At 28.4% G+C, this 13,363-nt stretch overlaps 1 protein-coding gene across 1 annotated transcript in view; it reads left to right on the top strand.

Moving 5' to 3' along the window:
* The first annotated feature begins 9,775 nt into the window (after positions 1-9,775).
* The window catches only part of LOC107448575 (LHFPL tetraspan subfamily member 2a protein), a 74,466-nt gene continuing 70,878 nt past the window's right edge, over positions 9,776-13,363 (top strand). Inside the window, exon 1 of the mRNA XM_016063831.4 lies at positions 9,776-10,005. The gene's annotated coding sequence lies outside the window, so the exon portion shown is untranslated. The remainder of the gene's footprint in view (positions 10,006-13,363) is intronic.

Raw genomic sequence — 13,363 nt, forward strand, 5'->3', positions numbered from 1 at the left:
ATATTTTAACAACTGCACTGAGAAAAAAAGTATGGTCAAAATTAACAGAATATGGTAAAGTTCTGGCTCAATAGGAACACCAAAAAGTTTGATAATTTTTACCAAAGTGCTTAGGTAATGATTTATGTATAATTAACAATAAAATATGGTTTTGAATTATGTGGTAAATTTGGTAAAGGTGGGAAAATTTCGTAAGTTTATCATGGTAACTTGGAGTATGGTATAAAAACCAGTCATTCGGTTAAATTTATTTTTAAGTTTCGCATGTTTTACTAAGTGTGTGGTAATACAAGATTAATAATTTTGGAAACTAGAGTTTTTGGTAAACCGCTTCCTTATAAAAGGAAAAATTACCAAATGAATTGTTTAAAAAACAGTATATTTTTGTTTTAATTTACTAGAATTATGTTACTTTTACCAGAAATGTGATTACTATACAGTACGGTAATTTGGCCGGAATTTTTTTTCTCCGTGTGATTTACGAGAGGTAGGTAACATTTACGAAGAAATTTAAAATGAAAATGGCGAGGCGAAAGTGACGTTGAAAATGAGATAATGAATGAGTCATCATTGCCTTCTTTAAAGATGCAACTGTTGCTATTCATGTTTTTAGAAAATATACTATAACGGAAGATGGTTGAAAGGTTGGAAAAAAAAACTAAGACAAGAGCTCAATTTAAAATATAATGTTTTAAAATTTTTTTAAAAACTGCTTTCATTTTGGTGCTATTTAACTTTATTTATGTTATTTATTTCATTCCTGTATCAATGTAATATATGGAATAAAAAGAAATTAAAATGAAAAATTTTTAGGCATTCTTATTTATTACAAAATAAATCAACAACCAGAAAAACTGTAAAGGGAAAATGTTTCCTAACGTTATTTTTTCTACACATGCTTAAGGCCACACTGTTTTGGAGCAATTTTTTACAGTCCCTTCAAAATTGTTAAACAGAAAGCCACAATATTATAATAAAAGTAATTATGATGAGGATATTAATAATTATCATAATGAAAAAGAATTCTCATCATTCTAAGTGAAATCTAAAAACATTTAGGACATTTAAAACTTTCCTATAACCATCAACGATATGCATGAAATTGTAAAACTAGTATCAGAATGTCTCTTTTGATAAAACAGTCGATATTCCGAAAAATCTTAACACACGGTACATTTGTTAATTTAAAAGACATTTGGCTTTTCACACTGACTTTTGGCTTAGGTGCTGTAGATAAAACTAATGGAGTACGTATTTGCATCATTAAAACTGGTTTAACATGTTTTGCCTTTATATCAGTTAAATCTAAATTATACTCTACTTACCTCATATTATTTACTACATATTACCTTCTAGCATTTATTTATAGAATTACCATATTGTTAATTATATATAATCTTTAATATGTTTATATATTTTTCTGTGATCAATATAAGAAGCACCAAAAGAACTTGTCATGGACATAAGGTTTTTCGCAATAATTGAACTAGTTATTTGATTTTGGTTTATGTATTCGAAATTTATATGGTTTTGTATACGCATACGCAAGATAAGTTCAATTAGACAGTTTTTTTATAAATTATTACTTCAAATTTAATTTAATTGATTCTGAATATAAAAGCGATATTTTATAAATAGAATTTGTATGTATTATTTGAAATACTAATAGTAAAATTACTACACGAATAAAAAAATTTAGGTGAAATTACCATACTGTATGGTAACATTTCTGGTAAAAAAAATCTTAATTCTGGTAATAAAATCAAAGTTACCATTCATATGGTAGCGGTTTCCGTTTTTATGGTATTGGTTTACCGGAAATTCTGGTTTTCAAAATTAAAGTTCTTATTGCCTCGCATATAGTAAAAATACAAAACTGAAAAGTAAATTTAACCAAGTAAATGGTTTTTATGCCATGCTCTAAGGCATCATAAAAAATTACCAAATTCTATCACACTTACCAAAATTTAACACATGTTATGAAAAAATAATTTTTTATTAATTTTACCGAAATCATTACCAAAGTACTTCAGGTAAAAAATACTGATCTTTTTGGTGTTCCCATAGAGCCAGAAACTCGGTAAATTTATCAATAGTCTGGTATTTTTGATCATACTTTTTTCTCAGTGCTGATGTTTAGGTATAAAGTATCAATTTCGAATAAGTTTCATCGGATTTAACACAAAATTTTTCGAATCTTAAAATTAGTTAATGCACAAAAAAGGACATCAATGTTTTGAAAAGAAAAGAAAAATAATGATTTAAAAATTAAAGTATGCATATATAGGTACAAATATTATTATGTTAAAAATGAAAAGTATCCAATTATGCCCAGAGGTACAAAGACTGTCTATTGCCAATACGACTTTTAAAAAAATTAATTGGTAAAATATTTTTTCGAGTTATAAGTGTATTTCAAGTAAATTATTTGTTTCAAGTACTGTAAACTGGAACAATCTTGCCATATTTTTAAATACATAAATTTTTGGATTCAGATAACTTTCTTAATCATAAGTGTACACTCTCAGAATTAAAACCTTCACTTTTGACGATTCAGAAATTCTTGATCTGTATTTCGTTAATTTTGAGAATCATTTCTTCACGAAATCACATTATTTGTGAAAAAACGTGAACTCTCAAATATATGACAAAAATGTTTACTCTACTCGAAATCTCATCATAGTGCATTGTGGGAGATTATTAACTAAAATGCCAAAACTAGGATGAAGACTAGAGTCCCGTAGTGGACTGATCATTAAGACACGGTTCCCAGCAGATCACCGAAGTCAAGCATCACTGGTTGCGGTCAGTGTGCGGGTGGGTGACCACTTGGATCAGCCTGCGTAGGGGCCAAGGGTGTGCGGTATTGGTCCTCGTTAAACTGTTCTACCGTAAAGTGCTCGACTTCGTGTGCAGGTCGTCGGGCTACCGAAGCAGGGGTGCCATCCCCTTTGCAGAGGATCAAAATTGTGATGGCAGGTCTTCGGATCATCCTCAGGGATGTTTCCCAGACCGTCGCCAATAGCCCAGTGTGCAGCTCAAGTGTGACGTAAATGAACTACAACAACAACAAGACTAGAGGATGAGAAATTAAGTGACGAAATAAGCTGCGGCTGTACCAGGAAGATCCCGGGTTTGAATCCCGTTTTGGGAATGGTTGTAATTTATCTATGTTCTATCTGCTCTTATTATGTTAGGGCGACACTGATTCACCAATGTAGTGCTCATTATAAAGCGATAGTTGAAAAAGTTAAGATTCTTTTGGCAGCACGAGTTTTTTTTTCTAAAAGAAAGTGGAAATATGAAATATTTTTTTAGTTTTAACGAAATTCGTTTCCACGAAGAAGTCATTTTGACAAATTTTTTGCTCGAAGAATACACCAAGTGTCAGTTTTCATTAAAAACGAGGAAAGTTTCGTGATATTTGAGTAATAATTTTTGCTGTGTACTTTTAATAGTCATTTATGCCATTTTATGTATCATTTAAGAATGTTTAAGGTTCACAAGTAAATTGCTAAAAATATCGTTCGAATTTGAGCAAAATGATGATCAAATTCTCAACAAATTGATACAGTACCTTTTAGAACAATTTTTTTTTAATTCCATTGAAACAAAATATACTTAGAAGTGATGAACAATATCGCACTGCAATCAAGATTTTTATGTTAGAAATGACTTGCTAAAACATTATTATATGTGCAGCTGATTAGAATCAGTTTGAATTTCAGAACGATTTACAAACACTTGTTAAAAATGCGCAGAAGATATAAATAATAGCAAACAAAGATTAAATGAGCTATCAAGATGAAACAGATTTTGAACTCAGAATTAATTCACTAACGTTTGATGAGTGTACAGCAGATTTGACCGCTTTTAAATCAAACTTAAATGTTCAGTCAAGTTCAAAAGGACTTATAACATAGAAATTATTTGAATGATTCTATTCACTTTCAGATTCTGTAAAGAATTCTATACTCTAGCTGAACTGTTTTAGCTCGTTCATGTAAATCTTTCATGGTTTTCTATAGGTCAGTATTACACTATTAAAAATTCCAAGCTACGTTGCACCAAAAATTAGTATTCATTTGTTGACTACATAAAATGGAGCTCAATTTTGATATTTTATATATTTCGCCATATATTTCTGTTTCACTAGTTTTAAAAACCAGGTGGAGGTTGCACCAAAACTAAGAGTTTTGAAGTCTCCTAAAAGCACCGGATGATTGCACCATTATCAGGCTATTAAAGCGCCTAAAAGCAGGGGAAGGTTTCCCCATAAACTGCTATTTAATTATCACCAAAATATTAGAAAAGGATTTACTATAAGTAAGTTGCTTTATGACATTATACCGCCAACGAATTTTACGGCCAGCCAAATTTAAACAGGCAACATAAACGACATGAACTTTAGTTAATGCAAATAAAATAAAATATTTACCTACCTAAATAAGATGATACTTGAAACGAAGCCATCCCGATTGCAAAAGCCATCTCGATGCAACGAGACTGATCTGTAAAGAAATAAATATTGCCATCAGTGTTTTCTACCAGCCATCAGTGTTTTCTTCTAACCATCAGTGTTTTCTACCAAATTTGGATACTGCTATTGCGCCATGGAAGTATTTCTGGATCATACTTACCAATTTATGATGCAACGAAAATTAACTAATCTTTAATTTAACTAAAACTTTGGTGCAGTGAGAAACTTTGCACCAAATATTGGTTAAAGATTTACCGAGTAATTTAACAGTGTATGTCAGATTAGCACAAACTTTAAAAACTTGAATTATCACTTTCGATTACTTTTTACTTACTAATTTAGAATACTTTTTTTTTTAATGGCGGGCACTTGGGGTTTGTCCCATTGGCCACAGAAATGCCAGAACTGCTACTCTCCTCTCGTTACCCAATGGGCACCTGTGGCGAAGCCACGGCTGTGTGGAGCAGCGTCGCCCACGTCACACAACGACAAACACGTTTACAGGGCGGGTCACATTCACACAGAGCGGAAAGGACATGGAACATAGAGAGAGAAAGAAACATCAATGCCCTGATCAGGATTAGAACCCGCGGCCAATGGCTCCGCAGTCAGACACGCTAACCACTCGGCCACCTGGTCAGCATTTAGAATACTATAAAATGAAGAACAATTAATTGATATAATGTTGTTTTTCTAATATTTTAAAGCAATAATTATTGAATTAAGATTGGTTAAAAAAATAATAATTTATGCACAGGCACATTGCTTAAAATATGAAAGAAATAATTGCTTAAAATATCTAAGAAATTGTTTAAAATAAGATAAAAAGGGTGCATTCTTTTATTGAAAACTTCTAACTTAAAATAAAAATTTTAAATGTTAACAATACATTACTTTTTAAGCACTGTTTTTATAATGATGCAAAAAAAGTTTTTTTTCCAGGAAGTAATAAAAAACCAAATATTTAGATTATTTATTTTGCTGTTTCTGAATTATAATAATTTGTATAATGATAATGAATTTCGAGAAAGATTTGATTAAATCATAAGTTAAAACAGTGTCAAGAAATTAAACATTTAAAGTTTATTAAATGAAAATTTGTTGAAATTTAATATTACCTTTTTGAGAACAGCTTTTTAATTCAGTTTCATCACATAAAAAATAACGATAACATATAATTACAAAATCATTTTTTAATCACAAACTAATAAAATTTGCATTAAAGGAACGTGATTAGGAACTGTTATGGAATATTGGTTTCTTTAACTTTTGTTCAAAACGGCTCATTATTTTTGGCAAAAAGATGGAAAGATTTTTTTCATATTTAGAGATCCTTATGAGAAGAATTAATAACCTTTTTTCCCGATTTAAAAAGCTATAAATAATTTTGCATTCCATGTAATAAGATTTTTCTCCTTGAACGACGAAAAATTGTTCACCATTTTCCTGAAAATTAAAACTAAGTTACTTAAGTATTAAAGAATTGAAAAAACGAAATGCTAATTGATTAAAAAATTTCGGAAGTTATTAGTCAACCGCAAGAAATGAATTTCGCGGTTGGTTGGAAAATAATGCTCTTCAATTAATTATTATTATTTTTTTTCACTTTCTTTAAAGATTTCTGAAAGAAGTTTTAAAAAAATTGTAAGTTTCTTTTGAGTTTAGAATAAAATTATCTTTAAATCGTAATTATATGTAGAAAAAGTAAATGGCATGGTAAAATGGGGGTCTAGTAAATTTTTATAAAAAATTTTCATAGGGCTTAATTCTTTAAACACATACTATATCATGTAGTAAGACAACCGTATTTCATTATAATTGCTATTATTTTCTTAAAAATTAATATTTTTAAGTGGGTGTTTTTTTTAAGCGGTTTTTCTTTAAAAATTAAGAATTAATGAAAAGAAACGTCCCAGGTAGCAAAAGGATATTATCTAACATCAGAAAATTGCAATATAATACTGCCGATCTAGGAAAACGCTAGATTCCTGAATCCTGTCTATTAATATTAGATCTAATATCACATCTAACATTATATAAGATTAATTATTATTCTATCTAATATTCCACCTTTAAAAATTATCATCTATTTCATTACTTTGGGTCCAGCGCCACTTTTTTGAGAAAGGGCATCCTATTTTATTAATAAATAAACACTTATTTATGAAAGAAAACAATAAATTAAATATTCCGTAAAATATCATTTTTAGCCAATGCAATTTTGTGCCAGAAAGCGCAAGAAAATATTAGTGGAAGTAAATTCGGTTCACGAACAAGAAAAAAACTGAAAAAATGCTTTCAACTGTTGAATTGTAACTTCTTCATGATTGTTTACATCGCTATATTGTTCGTGATTGTCAGCTATAATTAATCACTTCCATTTCAAATGTATTTATAATTAAGTAATTTTTTTATTAAACTGCATAAATTTAAATAATATTTTGATAAAACACTAAATTAATATCGTAGGCAGTATTTTCTTTCCGTTAAAAATTAGCTAGAAAAGTAATATAAAGCATTTTTCAAAGCAAGATTTGTTGCAGAGGATGATGGTATGGAAACATTTAATGTACTTACTAATCTTACCCGCTTAATCAAAGCGTTTAAGAATTAATTGAATGATCATGTATCTAATAAAGTCAGTAAATATTATGAATTGGGATCATTATTGACAATGATTAGCTCGCGCGTAGTAGTTGACTTTTCTATTAAAACGTATTGTCTAACTATAAATAATTATTACTGTAATTAGCTCAGAATATGCTTGTGAGACAACGTTTGCTTAGTTATTCTTCTGTGACAGAACTTTTTGCAACAATGAAAAAGATAAAAAATAATTGTTTGTGAACAAATTCGCCATGTTAAAACAATTAAAAAATTGCGAATCTGCTACTTTTAGCTCTGTTAAAACCATTACATTTCAAAAGGTTTAAAGTTTAATGCAAGCAGTATTGGTACCTTATTAAAATTTTATGTTTAAAATATTGTAAAATAATGAATTGAACATTTTTATATAAATTTCTTGTATATAAACTGCATGTTTTTGATGCATCATTATTTAAATTAATTTGTGAATCATTAAAAAATAAACAATAATATGATCCATTTAAAATGGTGTCTATAGTGAATGAAGAGCAGAACTGGAAAGTTGGTAAAAATTTTTATTAAGGACGTTTAAAAAAATGCAGAAATTTCCTGATGGCTTTATATAAGCTTGTGCGATGCATTAAAATTATAAGCACTGAATTTGATATATTTTCGTATCAGAATATGCCTGAATGTTCACTCCAACTAAAAAAAACGATTTAAAAATTAAAGAAATAACTTTATTGTAGTCTTTTTGGAAATGTATAACATCTAGTTATATTTAAAGAGGAAAAAATTTTTAAGGGTAAGATTTCAAATCAATTTGACTTTGTAACTATGCAGCCTAGTTTATGTTATATAATTTCCGAATATAAATAATGAATAATAATTGTGAAATTACAAATGGCTAGAGTTATGACTTTTATGAAATATGTTTTATAAACTAACAAATTCAGTTGAGATATTGATAAAATAGGCTTATTTCTAAAAAAAAAATTAAAATGATGAATGATATAAAATTCGTCAGAAAACCCATTGCATGAAGAAAAGAAAAAAAACATCAATAAAAGTTGCGATATAGTATTATCTCTTAATTAAATCTGAAGTATTCAAAAAAATCTGCTGAACATTAGATATACTTTGGAGTAAAAGGGAGGAAAATGGATGGTAGCAGATTTCGATAATATAATTTTATTTAGTATTTCTGTATTGCTGAGTAAATTATGCATGAAATGACATTATAAAACCATTGTTCTATGTTTCATTGCTCCACAATTATACAGAAAATTAAGTAAAATTATATAGCTGAATTATTCTAGTACCATCCAAATCTTCCTCCTGCTTATTCCAAAAATAAAAAAACGATGCAAGATAATAACGAAAATATAAAATCGAATATTATATAGCATAAAAACGAATGCAAAATAATATTACAATGAACGCTAGATAATATTTGTTTGTATAGAATCTAACGTTATATAATGCAGAGAAAACGTCGACCTAATATTAGAAAATTTTGCAAATTAACGTTAGATTTTCTGATTTTCTGATGTTATCTAAGATTACGTGCTACATGGGGTGTTAACTTTTTAAAATTATTTTATAACATGAGTAATTACAAAATCTATTTAAAGAGCCGTGATGACTCAGGGAATAGAGTATTCGCGTCGCAATAAGGTTACCTTGGTTCGAATCCTGGAGGTGGCTGGTTGATGCGAATTCTATTCCCGCCTCACACAGACCACAGTGTTGACGTAAAATATTCTCAGTGGTTGACGTATCATACGTTGGAGTCCCCTTGCTGTTGGGTTAACCATGGGGGGATTTTGTGGTTTTCCTCTCCATTCAATGCAAATGCTGGTTATTTCCCTCAATAGTTTCTCGCAATGCTTGATCAAGGAATTCACTTGTCTTCTGGGTTGGGTTTGAAATTGCATGGCTACCTAGTTGAACACTGGTGGTCGTAAACTCAGACTCGGGTTGGCTGTTCAACGCTGATTATTAAAAATATTATAAAATCTATTTACTGTGGGATAATTCTGGTTCCATTAAAATTGTTTCCTTGATTTTAGTATTATTCAGTATTGTTTTCTCCGAATTAGAGCCAAAATTCTTAAAGCTTTAGCTGTTTAGTTGAACATTAAATTGTATAACAATCGTATCGAGTGTAAAGTTGCAATTTCAGCTTTCCAAGGTGAATTTTTGTTTATCTAACGTTTTGATGAAGGATAAAGCTTCATTGCGCCCTAAATTCGATTATTTTAATCATTTGCTCGAGGAAATATATTTTGCATACCATAGAGAGTGATATTTGGGGATATATTTGAGAGAATTATTGCATTTTACCTTCCTGCTTTTTGATTTCTTGGCTGCTAATAATGAATGCGCAACTGATTATAATTGGTAAGGGTAGTATTTAAAGAACACTTTGCAAATATACCTTTATTCTTTGTTAGATATATCAAAATTATTCAGCAAATAAAAAATGATGATTGCTTAGGCATTTCACCTATAAATTCGATTAAACATTAATTTAATTAGATGAGAGCTTCACTATAAGTATCAATCCCTTCGAATGTACTTAATCTCAAAAGCTCGATAAATAATGGTTTATAGCTATGATTCTAACTCTGATCTCAGTTTGTTGGCGAAGTGGTTGGCGCCATTGCACATAACTTCGATTCATCCGGCAGCCCTAATTGAAAGGATGACGTCGCTTCGCAGCAGCGACAATCCACACGTGGTTGCATCCTACGAACGGAAGGATTCATCATTGAAATTTTCATCATGCGGCAGTCTACCATCTGCCGCACCGTTCTTTGACCCAAAACATCGCTTTTAAAGGTGTTTACTAATTTTCATGCCAACTGTCATCTGGATTGCAATCAATATTATTGCTCGAATACGACGGCGCTGATTGTTTCGCTTTAAATTATCAGGTAAATTTATGTTTAAAATTATATATTTAACAATGTTTGTAACATTGTTTTAAAATTAATTTAAACAAGTAATAGACAAATTGTGTAATACAGAAAGAATTGAATGAAATAGAATAAATTATGTTCGGATAAAAAAATCTCTTTGCATCAAAAAATTCCCGAATAAAAATTTGCATTAAAATTAATAATTAGCTCAATTTTCTGAGATTTGGAAAGATTGATAAATTCATTTTTCAAGCTATATTGCATTTCATTAGATTAAGAGGTTGAAAATGCTTAAGATTTTAAAGAATGAAAATAAAATGGATTTTTTTTATGAAATTAGTACTAATAAAGGATAAAGGTTGTTATTTAAATTTTTATCTTATAAGTCGATAATATTATATTTTTCGAAATTAAATAACAACTGCAAATATACAATATTATTAATAGTTGAGAATATTTCTGTGTGCTTTAAATTAAATATGGATAAAATAGTCTCAATATACTAGATTATGAATAAAATAAAAATAGTGTTTAAATAAAATTTAAGTTTGAATGAAACTAAATTAAAACATAATACAGATCATCTATCATAACATTCCTTTATTGAATATTAGAATGTTTTAATAAGGCAAATGCCAGTTATCTCAGACTGAATTGAAAATTTTTGAAAATTTGAAAATTGAAAATTTGTAATTTCTTTTATTGTTTTCTAAATTGAATAAGTATATTAGCACACTTTTATTTTATAAAACCCTAATTGGAGAAAAAAATGGGACGAGTGGAGCAGGTGGGATGATTATAATTCTTCAAATATTTTTTATATAAACATGTTAATTAAAATTACTTTCTATTTACACTAAAATTTATTCTTGTTTTTTATGCGCTTAAGTTACTGATACATAAAATACGTAGAATTTTCAAAATAAGTTTGGATTATCAATTTTTATTTTTATATAAAATCTGCAGAAGTATCTATCTTTTATTTTAAGAGAACATTAGATAGAATGAATTTTTTTTTCTTTTACAGTGAATTTTTAATATTTATACAATTTTATTTAAATATTAAATAGAATTTTTCTATTTCTAATAGTTTTTATTGATAAGTTCTTTATGGTATAATTATAATTTTAACATTTTATTAAACAAATAATAATAACAACTTCTTTTGAATGACATTCCTTATTGAATAGAAGCAGTTTAATTTTTAAACACCTGTTGATTATCTGATGAAGTTAACTTTTTGATCGAAGTGCGGATTAAAATCAATATTTTGTTTCAAACAGGCTACTTTTTTCCTTGTTTAGAAATGGGCTACACGGAATCATAAATAATTTAATGCATAGAAATGAACTAATTGCGTATTGTACAAAATCATTGTTAAAATATATTTATACTTTCAATGTAATTAATTTGAAATGATGATTATGAATTTTGATTGATTTAACCATTTTTGTTTTACACATGAGCTCGGACTTTGTTTAGTAATCAATTTTGATTTATAAATATTGAGCTTGTTTAATTGAGTTAGCTTTCTGACTTCGATGCAACTATGACATCATTATTCTTATTAAATTTTTTGAATATTATTATAAAAGATAATTCACGATTAATGAGTATTTTTTGAAAGACTTCTTTCAAGCGTAGAGTTTAACCAAATTTAAAACGTTTCTATCTTCGATAAATTCTCATCCTGCTTTAGTTTATAAAATCACAGTTGAAATACTTAGTACATTCAACTCTCTTAGTACATTCAACTCTCTCAACTAAAATTCGAAGACAAAAAATATTTTAAAGGTATGTTTCTCGAAATTGTTTTTATATTTTTGTTTCAATTATGTTCTACATTTTTCTTTAAATTACAACGATGTATAATGTACTTGGATACAATTAAAATCGAGAACCATTACTATTCAGTACCATTTGATAATAATAACAATTTGATAATAATATTACCATTCAAAAACACTTGAGATAATACAAATATATTTTGAAATATTACTTCAAAAATAAATTTTAACCAACTTTATACCATTGATACAAATTTGCACAGTACTTTAATTTATATTGGTACTTTCAAAACTCATACTGCCTTTAACTAGCATTAGTTATCAAGTATCTAAGTATATTCTAAAAATGCTTTTATAAAAATTGATTTCATATTTTTGTTTCGTTTGTATTGTATGCTTTTCTTTGAATTACAATGACTGTATTATAATTTATTTTGATACAATTAAATTATCAAAAGTCCATTGAGACAATGGAATTTAATCAATAAATAATATAAATAGTTGTTTTTCGGAGAAAAAGATAACAGATAATTGTTTTGCCGATTGAATTTGCAAGTGTAAGGATTACATATAGGAGGTTTGATTCCCTTTTTGACGATTTCAAATCACTTCGTCCATTGAAAAAAGTCCATTGAAACAATCGAACTTAATCAATAAATAATATAAATAGTTGTTTTTCGGAGAAAAGGATAACTGATAATTGTTTTACCGATTGAATTTACAAGTGTGAGGATTACATATAGGAGGTTTGATTCCCTTTTTGGTGATTTTAAATCATTTCGTCCATTGAAAAAAGTTGTTTCCATAGTTAAAACTGCTTTTATATTAAGTTTAAAATATGCTAAGCCTTCTTTACTATTAAATAGCTCTGAAGAATAAAACCCGTACTTAGTCGACAAGACCGTGTAGTTATGTTCCACAATACTCCAAGTCGAAAGTCTTCGAAGATTGGATACAGTGTCTAACATGAAGCCAGTAGCATGGCAAAAGAATATGATAAATGCTTTATTTGTGGTTTCTGTGTTCGAATTTGATCAATTTATTTAATTTACGAGGAATTCCATGTAGTAAATTCCTTAATTTTAAAGTCTGTGTATATTCCTCAGTGTAGAAAGATCATAATATTACTAAGTTTGCTATAAATAAATATTTCAGTGGGAAAAAGAGTAACTTTTGCTTATTTCTATACTTACCCAGTTTTATATTTACAGGTCAGAAAAACCAGTTTTTGTGTACTTACTAAAAATAGCTACCAAAGTAGAGTTTTTTTTAAATATTAAATAAATTTATTTTTAGAGCAAAAGAGATATTTTGTCTTGCAAATAAAAATAGTAAAATTTTTTACAAAGTTTCTTGGAAGAAAAAACCTTAAGGACATAGTTTGTCTTTATACCCCATATCTTATGAAACTCGATATCAGTGGAACTTGCTAAAAGTTTAGTATACGAGGGTTGCTATTTATATTTCTGGCCTTGGCAACAGTAAGTGTTGCTAGGCGACCGCAGACGATTTTAATCGAAAGTTTGATATTTTTAAACATAAATTCAGCAGACGATTTACCATTATAGCTTCATTTGTGTTGTTGA

The sequence above is a fragment of the Parasteatoda tepidariorum genome, chromosome X1 (assembly GCF_043381705.1).
Source record: "Parasteatoda tepidariorum isolate YZ-2023 chromosome X1, CAS_Ptep_4.0, whole genome shotgun sequence".
Lineage (NCBI taxonomy): Eukaryota > Metazoa > Arthropoda > Arachnida > Araneae > Theridiidae > Parasteatoda > Parasteatoda tepidariorum.